Genomic DNA, 9,575 nt, shown 5'->3' on the forward strand with positions numbered 1-9,575 from the left:
AAGGTATAAAGTTGAAGGCCCAGTGTCTGCTCAGGCTGACGGTGCAGTCTGATAAAGATTTACCACGTGAAAGGCCATGTTCCATGTGAGCTGCGTAAGGTGAGTGTTGTGAGAGTGACAGTGTGATGGGGGTGCAGAGGGAGGAGACAGTAGGAGGGTCCTGCTGAAGTGTTAGTCCTGGGGTTCAGTTGCAGTAAACGGAAACTACTTTAGCTTTTTTAAACAAGAAGGTTTATATACAGAGATCAGCAAGATCACATTATCATCACCATGATCTGGGGTCAGGAAACTCCAGAGCCACTGGCAGCTGCCTAGATCTGCACCGGAAGTGAATGCCCTTCCTACTGCCACCTTGACCCCCATTCAGCTCAGCTCCAAATTCAAGGCTCAATTGAATGCATCTGACAGTTGGAACCTACATCACCTCGCAAACCGCAGCTGCAAGGGAGCCTGGGAAAATGTCTTTGTTCCCTTTTCCCGCCTCTCCTTCAGGAAGGCGCAATGGCGACAGAGGTCTAGGGAGCCAGTCTCGTATGTCTGTCTACACCATGGGCCATGATGTAGATGCATACCACAGCCATGCTTCCCCAGCTCACCTGAGCCTACCAGTCTCCTGAGATGCTTGCTCAAAGTACACAGTACATCCTGGCCCCAACCCAGACCTGGATCCAGTTCACTAGGGAAGGGCCTTTAATGCATTTTTGAGTTCCTCAGGTGATTCGTATGATCAAGCAAGTTTGAGGACTCCTGAGAAGGGAAGGGAAGACTTTCCACATCCTTGCCACTCAAACCAGCAGCCTCACCTGGGAACTTGTTAGAAATGCAGAATCTTGGGCCCCACCCCAGACTTATTAAATGAGAATCTGCATTTTAACAAGTTCCCCAAGTGGTTTGTGTGCACATTAGGTTTTGAGATGCTCTAGTGTACAAACTGTATCTTTTTCCTTCACCTCAATATCAGGTGGGAAGAATAGTGTCAGTCTTCTTGGTTCATAGCACACTTTGACTGATGCATGCGAGAACCCCGTCATTTTAAGTGTTTCCAGTTTTACCCGGTGTCGTCTCCCTCCCTTGCCCCTGTACGTCACTCAGATGTGTTCTTGTATATGTTTTTAAACATGCAGGTACCCTTGTAATGTGGCATACATTATATCTTCAGATCATAACAACCATAATGAGATACTATCCTCATTTTCTAGACCAGAAAAAGGGTTTGGAAAGGTCCAGGAATCTGCCCAAAGCCAAGCAGGGGTCTCAGAATCAGGCAGGCATGGGTGTGACTCCTGCCCCTCCCTCTGCTTGTGGCCTTATCTGCAAAATGAGCATCACCTCTACCTTAAAGATTGTTGCAGAGTTCAGCCAAATAATGTGTCTTATAAACAGATAGTTGGAGCTGTCTTTAGCATGGAGGCCATCTGGGTAGGTAAGGCTAGGCACTCATGAACAAGAGGAAGGGAACCTTAGGCTGCCCTCCAGTGCAGAAAACAAGCGTGTCTGGTGCCCCCAGTGTGCTAGGCTTTTCCTGGGCTCTTGTACTCCTGGCCACCCCAAGGGAAACACTGTTAGCAGCCTTGGTTGAGGCGCTGGGCTTGCCCTTCTGCAAGTGGCAGAAGCATGATGGGAACCTAGGTCAGCTTGGTTCTAGAGCCAGTGCTCTTTTTGGTAGAACTGCTGTACCCAGACCCCACACCCTGTCCAGGTGAGAAGCATGGATCCCTGGGCAAAAACTACTCCTGAAGTGGGAAAACCATGTCAGGACTTGTGTGAGAAAGGAACAATGCTGCATAATCCCCAGGATGGTCTCAGACTCCCAAATCAGTCCCATTTGCAAAGCATATCTGATGTTTCTGAGCACTTCCACCTTCAGCCACAGCACCCAGAGCACCTAGGTTAGTAGCAGCAGAAACCACCCAGCATGACCCCCACTCCACAGAGGGCCACAAAGCCTCTGTGAGTGTGAGCCTCTGAAATGGGCTTGGGCTCTGCGCAAGGCTCTGTCACTGGCTCCACGTGATTTCACCTCAGTCTTCTGAGTTTGGTAGGATGGGAGCTACTTTCCCCACTGAACAGATGAAAAAGCAGGTCCAGAGCAGGTGAGTGACCTTCCCAAGGACGTGAAGACCACAGAAATCCTAGCTCCAAGGCTTTCCCACTAAACACTGCCCAAAACAGTCATACTGGTCCCTGAGTGACAAAATATGAGAATCCCCTTCCCTCTCACTTCCCTTTCTAACCTCAGCTAGGCTGCGTGTTAAGAGGAAGGCGCCATATAGGTTCAGCACCCTGGTCAGCGCCCACCTTAAGTGCCACAGCCAGAGGCAGCCTTTGGGCCAGGATAGGCCAGTGCCTGCTGCTCCCAATCCAGGGTGGCCGACTCCAGAGGACAGGCAGGCATCCCTAAGAGAAGGGAACGTGGACCTAGGTGTCCTGCCTCCAGGACAGATCCCTGCCCTCCCCCTCTCCTTCGGATTAGAACAGCAGGAGCACAGTTGCATCCTTGGTTCACAGGACATAAATTCACGTGAGAATCCTATGAGAAGAGAGGCACAGGCAGGGGGCCTGAGCCATGGTGACCCTGGGCAAGGCCTGTCCCCCTTGGTTTTCCATAGCTGTAAAATGGGGATAAAGGTGGGCCGACTGTCTTCAAGATCCTGCCCATCTGTGAGATTCCATGATTCTAAGTGGGCCGTGGGCCTGACCAAGTTCAGTACTCCCCCACGTGCCCTCCTCTCCCCCACAGAGCTTCCCCATTCTCATTTAAACGATGGGCTTCAAAGTGGCAGCCCACAGCCCAGATCCTTCCACAAACATGCTCTGACTGGCCTGCATGTTATTAAATCTGAGTCTTGATTCTGCTGTTTACCAGCTGTGTGACCTTGGGCAAGTCCCTTAACCTGCCTGTGCCTCAGCTTCCTCATCTGTAAAATGGAATTAATGATAGCACCCACTCTTCAAGGTGGCTGTGAGGTTTAAATGAGCTAGTAGATGTAAAAACTTAGAAGAGTGCCTGGCACAGAAAGAACACTGTATTTCATTAAAAAATTTGATGATCTAATGTGTATAATGCATAACTGGTTCACTGAAATGTACAAACATAAAGTGTTTTCTTTTATCCAACTCTGTCAAATCCCCCTTTCTCATCTCAGCATCTAGGGCCCAACCATCAACTAACTGGTCACCGTGATTTTCAAACTCAGTCCAGTCCAGTTTAAAACTTTCCAACTCACATCCAGTTCCAAGAGTTCTCCTCTAACCTCTTTTGAACTCTTGTTCCTCCACTACAGTGGGGTGGGGAGGAGAAAGAGGGAAAGATGAAGTCTCTCTTCACTGGCCATGATGATGGGGGGTGGGTGGAGGTGCACTTACCCTAATTCATACTGGATTTTGGTGGATTCATACTGGATTTTGGTGGTGGTGGTTTTTTTTTTTTTGGTGGGGGGGAGGTTGATGCTGGGGTCTCCAGTAGACAACATGCATGATTCGCGGGGATGGTGAGAGCTTCATCCTGGACTCGCAGAGAGGAGTGAGGGTCTCTGTCCAGTCCACCAGAGGCTCATGGCCCATCTGTTCCTTGAGGCGGTGTGCTGGGCTGCCTAGCCACCTGTGCCACCCCACAGCTCCAGCCTCCTCTCCCCTCCCTACATCAACACTTGGAGCCCTGGAACACTGAGGTCCTTCACCTACCTTCAAGGGCCTCGCACACTGGGAGGGGATGCAGCACTGCCCTTCTTCCTTCCTGATCCCCAACACCACCATCCCTTCAAGCCAGCACGGGCTGTTCCCATGGGCCTCCCACATCAGAAATTCTCCAGGTGAGAAATAGACCTGGTCTCCATGTTCACAATCACCACTGAGCTACAGAAGATAGATTTGAGGCCCTCTCAAGAATACTCTCCTTACGTTTTTCAACTGTTGGGTGCTAAACCTCCAAAACCTAGCATGGAATTGGTGCTCAAATCTTTGTTGAAAGAATGAGTGAAGGATCTTGGATGGGCAACACTCAAGTGGTCTGCAGGCCTTGCAGTTCAGCAAGCCTCCAGCTGGGAGGCAGAGGCTAGTCCACTTCTTGAGGGTACCCGCATCTCTGAGGGCTAGGTAAGCCCTGGGCAGGGGGAGAGGGGCAGATGTCTGGCCCCAGCAGTTGGCATCTCATTGGACACTCCCTTGTTCTCAGTTTTGGCCCATCAGTCCTCAGGCAGTGGGATAATCACTTTCAGCATCCTTTTACTCACACAAAGGTCCAGATGTCCAGCTGCTCTTGAAAAGTCCAGAGCTCCTGCAACCCTGAGTCCATCCACCATAGGGCAACAGGCAGCCAGAGCTGAAGCTGAACCCCTTTAATCCTGCCACTGCTGCCCACGGCCACTTGCTTCGCTCGTGAATGTCACCTGCTGAGCCCAGCAGGCATTTGCACTTGACCCTCTGCTTTCATCTGTGTTGGGGGAAGTGGAGGCTCTCAGGAGGAGAGTCAGATGGCTGGCAGGTGAGTCAGCAATTAACAACTCACCTGTGGGCACCTCACCCCCCAGGAGTGGCTTCAGTGAAAAGAGATGTGGACACAGAAGAGGAATCAAAAAGAGAAGGAGAATAGGGAGAGATTGGAGGAAGAGAAAAACAGAGAGGGAGAAGAGAGGGTTTTTTCTGAATGCCCTTGACCCTAAGTCAGTACTGGACCAGAAGCTCTGCCACCTGGGAAGTGGTTGGCATGGCAGCCTCCTTCCTCCCCTGCCTTCCCTGTTCCCCTGGGGCCAGCTTTCCTGCCAGAAGATCCTTCCACTCACTCACCTTCCCCCGGGCCCAGGAGAGCAGCAACCGCCACCTTGACCTTGGCAGCTCGGAGGCCCAGAAGGGACAGGCTGCCGAGATGGAGACCTGGAGGTCGAGGTCATGTCCTCTGGCTGCAACTGGAGACCTATAGTCCCATGGACTGGCCTCCCCAGTGCCATGTGACCCCTACAACGCACCATCAGCAGATTCTTCCTGCCACACACACCTGCAAGCAATCATAATGGCTGACAGTGAGCTCTCACCATGTACCATACAGGCCCCCTGCTAAGTGCTATACCAGCATGAACTCAGAGTCCTCATAACCACGCTACGAGTTAAGGACTTTGGTTGCCCCCACTCTATAGCTGATGAAATGCAAGGCCCCACAACAATGCCCCTGCCCTTCAGCATGCCTCATCTTGACACTCTAGCAGAGAACCTGCAGACCTCCCTCCTACCCCTGCCCCTCCCCAGTACACACCAGGCTGTTTTATGCCTCTGAGCCTCTGCTCATGCTGTTCCTCTCTGCTCAGGCTACCTTTCCTGCTCCCCATTCTCACCCCACGTCAGATACTGCCTCTTGTTTAAGATTCCTGTTAGACATCATCACTTCCAGGAAAGTCTTTTCTGACCCCAACTCAATCAGACGGGGTACCTCTTCTGCACCCCCACCCCCCAAACACACAGCCTGCTGTGCACTGTCCTGTTTCCCCAGATAGTCTGTGACCAACTCAAGGGCAGGGCCTGTGTGTCCCCACAGTGCCTTGCCCAGGCAAGAATGCACATTAGGTGTGAATGAACGAATGAACATCAACGGCTAACATTATTGAGCGATGATGAAGTGCCAGGCACTGTGCTAAGTGCTTTACAGGTATCCTCTCATCTACCGCTCAGCAGGCCTTACAGGGAAGGTGCTATTAGCACCCCTATTTAACGGATGAGGAAACAGGCTCGGGGCATTAGGCATCCACCAAGCAACGAGGCAACCAGGCTCCAGAGCCAGTGCCCTTCTACTCCTATCTGATGGCTGATCCTCAATGGACCCCCTGCAGAAGGGGCTCTGCCCCCGATCCCTCTGAGATTTGAGGAGGGAGAAAGCTCAGAAGCACTTGGCCCCCTGGGAGGAGGAAGGCGGTGATCCTGCCACCCTCTGCACCAGTCAGATGTTGCGGGCCTGCCCTTCTGCTCAAGAACAGCCTGACCCAGGGAGAGGACTGATCTGGGGAAGAGGGTGTTTGGGCCAAAGACAAGGAGATACAACAGGGCCAGGCTTGCTACTGTCTTTAGCCAGGCTCTGGCCACTGGGGCATTGGCTCTCCTCCAAGGAGGGGTGTTGGAACCCTGAGGAGCCTCTTGACTAAATCCTACCCAACTCCACTAGGCTCCATCCCTGGAGATACCCAACACCTGACTAGTAGAAGCTAACATACCTCTACTGACAAGGAGCTCCCTACCACTCCAACCCAGGCCAGATCTCAGCAAGCTTCTCCTTCCCTTAGCTGAAATTTACCTCCTTGGGGACATCAAGGGGAGTCCACTCTCTCCGGGAGAAACCAACAGTTCCAACTGGAGGGCATCTCCATTACTTTGTCAGTGCCACCAACACCCTGCCTTCCTCACAGACTGAACACAGAACTCTGCCTCCTATGGCTTCTTCATAATGCTTCCCTTCCTCCCCGCTCCTCTTGCCCCTCCAAAGCTCCCCAGACACAGAGAACCATGCTCTTCACTTTGGAAAGCCCTCTGCTTGTGTTTCCTGATCCCCTCAGTCCCTGGGGAAGGCAGAGTGGGAAGGTTTCCAAGCTCACTCTGGAGGACGAGAGAGGTGGGGTGATTTGCCCAAAGGCCCACCAGGAGGGGGTGACCTGCAGGACCTGACTCACCTGGTTCCCAGCCCAGGACCACACAGTGGGAGAGCAGGACGGATACAGAGGTACCAGCCTAGCCTGGAGAGGGAAACCTGACTCTTGCTGTGAGGTTAGCATCCTGGGAACTGCAAGGCCTATGGCTTCTGAAGAAAGAGAAAACATTATCAATAATCCAGGGCTTGCCCTGGCTTGGAGCTGCTTCAAAAGAGTATGTGTCCTTGGCTTCTGAGCTAGGTCAGACAAGAGAAAGCCCTTGTGTGTGTGTGTTCATGCACAATGTATGTGCACGTGATTGTGTATGCACGCACAGTGTGTGCTTCTGCGTGTGTGCATGTGCGTGTACAGTCACGTGCTGCATAATGATGTTTCAGTCAACGATGGGCCGCATACACGAGGGTGGTCCCGTAAGATTAGTACCATACAGCCTAGGTGTGTAGTAGGCTACACCATCTAGGTTTGTGTAAGTACACTTCTGTTCACACAACAACGAAATCGCCTAATGCCGCATTCCTCAGAACATACCTGTCGGTAAGCAATGCATGACGGTATATGTAGGTGTGTACATGCGAGGAGGAGGACATTTTAAAGAGAATCCCAGAGAAGGTCATGCTTATTCCCAAGGAAGGGAGCAGTAATGGAGTCTCAGGCAGCAGGCATTTTTGGCAGAGAGATGACAGGATGCCTGAGGGAAGTGAGCAGGTGTGCTGATGGAGACTGGGGTTCCCAAGCCAGGCCTGGGCACTCGAGGTCCTTGGATGAGGAAGAATCAGGCTGGTGTATCTATCTCACAGGCTCCTACACACACAGCAAATGTCCCCCAAGACTAGCTGGATCCTAGCTGTTCCCGACAAGGCTGGGCGAGAGGGGTCTTCCCCCACTGGGGAGACGCGTCTACCTCTCCCACATAAAGCAGCACCAAGGCCCTCAGAGAGGAAGGCAGATGGGTTCTCAAGCTCCAACTTCAGGACCAAGTGACACAATAAGCTCTTTCAATACTTCTGGGCACCTGATCTTCTGTGTGATTGATCTCACCCCTAGAGGGGGCTCCAGGGAGCAGGGATTGTGGGTCTCCAGGCCCCTGCACAGGGCCCTGCCTCACTGCAGCAGGCAGAGGAAACATCTGTTACATTCATTCACTCACAATGAACACCTACTGTGTGTCACTGTTCTAGCACTAGGAGCAAGTTAGACCCAAATGCCAGCCCGCATGGAGCCTGCATTCCAGTGGAGGAGGTGGTAGGAGAGAGAGACAGTAAATAAGTACAAGACACAGCCTGCTGGGTGGTGGTGAGTGGTCGGAGAAAAATAAAGCAGGGAAGGAAAAGAGGGATGAGGCTGGGGGGAGGGGAGTGCAGTTTCAATAGGTGGTCAGCAAAGGCCTCACTTAGGAGGTGATATTTGAATAAAGCCCCTAAGGAGGTGAGGGAGTGGGCCTTGCAGATATTGAGGGGACACGCCCTCCAGGCAGAAGGAGCAGCAAGTGCAAAGGCCCTGAGGTGGGAGTGTGCCTGGCAAGGTTGAGGAATGGCCAGGAGGCGAGTGTGGCTGGAGTGGAGTGAGCAAAGAGGCAAGGGGTGGGAATAAGGTCAGAGGCATAGGGCCAGACTGCGTAGTGTTTTATAGGCTACTGTGAGGGACAGACCCAGGTTTGCAGGGACCTGAAGCTTATGCAGTATAAGGGGCCACCCTTAAAAGAAATCAAAATTACAAATAAAAATTTGACTCAGGGCCTGTGCAAGTGACGGGCCTGGATGGTAAATCTGCCTCTGGCTGTGGCAAGAATTTTGGCTTTTGCACAGAGTGAGAGGGAGCCATAGGAGGGTTCTGAGCTGAGGAATGACCTAAGCCAATTAGCCTTTTAACAGGATCATCTGGTGATGAACTGGGGGTGGAGGATGGGCAGGAGAGAAATTGGGATGCCAATGAGCAATTGGACCAGGTAATTGTGGCTGAGGGGTGGGCAGTGGTCAGATTTCAAAGGCAGGACAAGATCTGCTGATGGGTAGAATGAGAGGTGTGAGAGAAGAAAGGCAGAAGGGTTGAGCCTGAGGGTTTGGGCCTAATCGAGTCATCCCAACTGAGAGGGGAAGGAGAATGATCATTGTGACCGGACCTCAGACCAGCAGGTCTCTATCTTGTCTCTGATCTGTACCACCTCCCTGAGGCTGAACTTTCATTCATCCCACTTCACAGATAAAGAAATTGATACAGAAATGTGGAGTAACTTGCCCAAGGTCACACAGCCAGTAAATGGCAGAGCCTGGATTCAAACCCAGGTCTTACCAACTGCAAAATCAATACCTGTTCTGATACACCAGGAAAAGCAAGGTTTGGGGACCCCAGTAGCATGTCAGGTGGGAGAGGCAGTTCCTGGAGGTGAGGCACGTTCCAGCGACCACAGGGTCCCCCGGACCACTCCACACATATCCCCAGAAAAACCTGCAAAGAAAGTTCTCGGCACCCTCCTCCATGCCCGACTCCTTCCGAACTCTGTTTCTGATCCACCGGCTGGGAGATCTCAGCTGCAATCCTGGGGAAGTGTTTCTGGCATCTCTCAAGTTCTCTTAATTCCCTGACGAAGTAATGACTGCCTCGATCCATTACACACATTTTCTAAGGGAGTTTCTGCATTAGGATGCAAAGCAGGCTTCTCTGGCTTGGAGAAAACCTGAGATTCCTGGGATTTAATCTTCTAACAGATTTAGCCCCTAAACACAGTTCATTGCATTTAAACTGATATGAATTGATGGTCCCAGATGCATGCACTCAACAGGTTTGGTCTCCAAACGAGTCCCCCACTGTCACAGTAATCCATATGGCTTGAAGTGATATTTTTATTATTATCATTATGGATTTGAAATGCCTTAGCCTATCATTGGGATGTTCAGTTCTGGAGTTTACCTAGAACGGCTCATGCCGGCTCATCCACTCCTCACTGGG

Source organism: Ceratotherium simum, chromosome 21, assembly GCF_057802395.1.
Source record: "Ceratotherium simum simum isolate JZ-2026a chromosome 21, ASM5780239v1, whole genome shotgun sequence".
Lineage (NCBI taxonomy): Eukaryota > Metazoa > Chordata > Mammalia > Perissodactyla > Rhinocerotidae > Ceratotherium > Ceratotherium simum.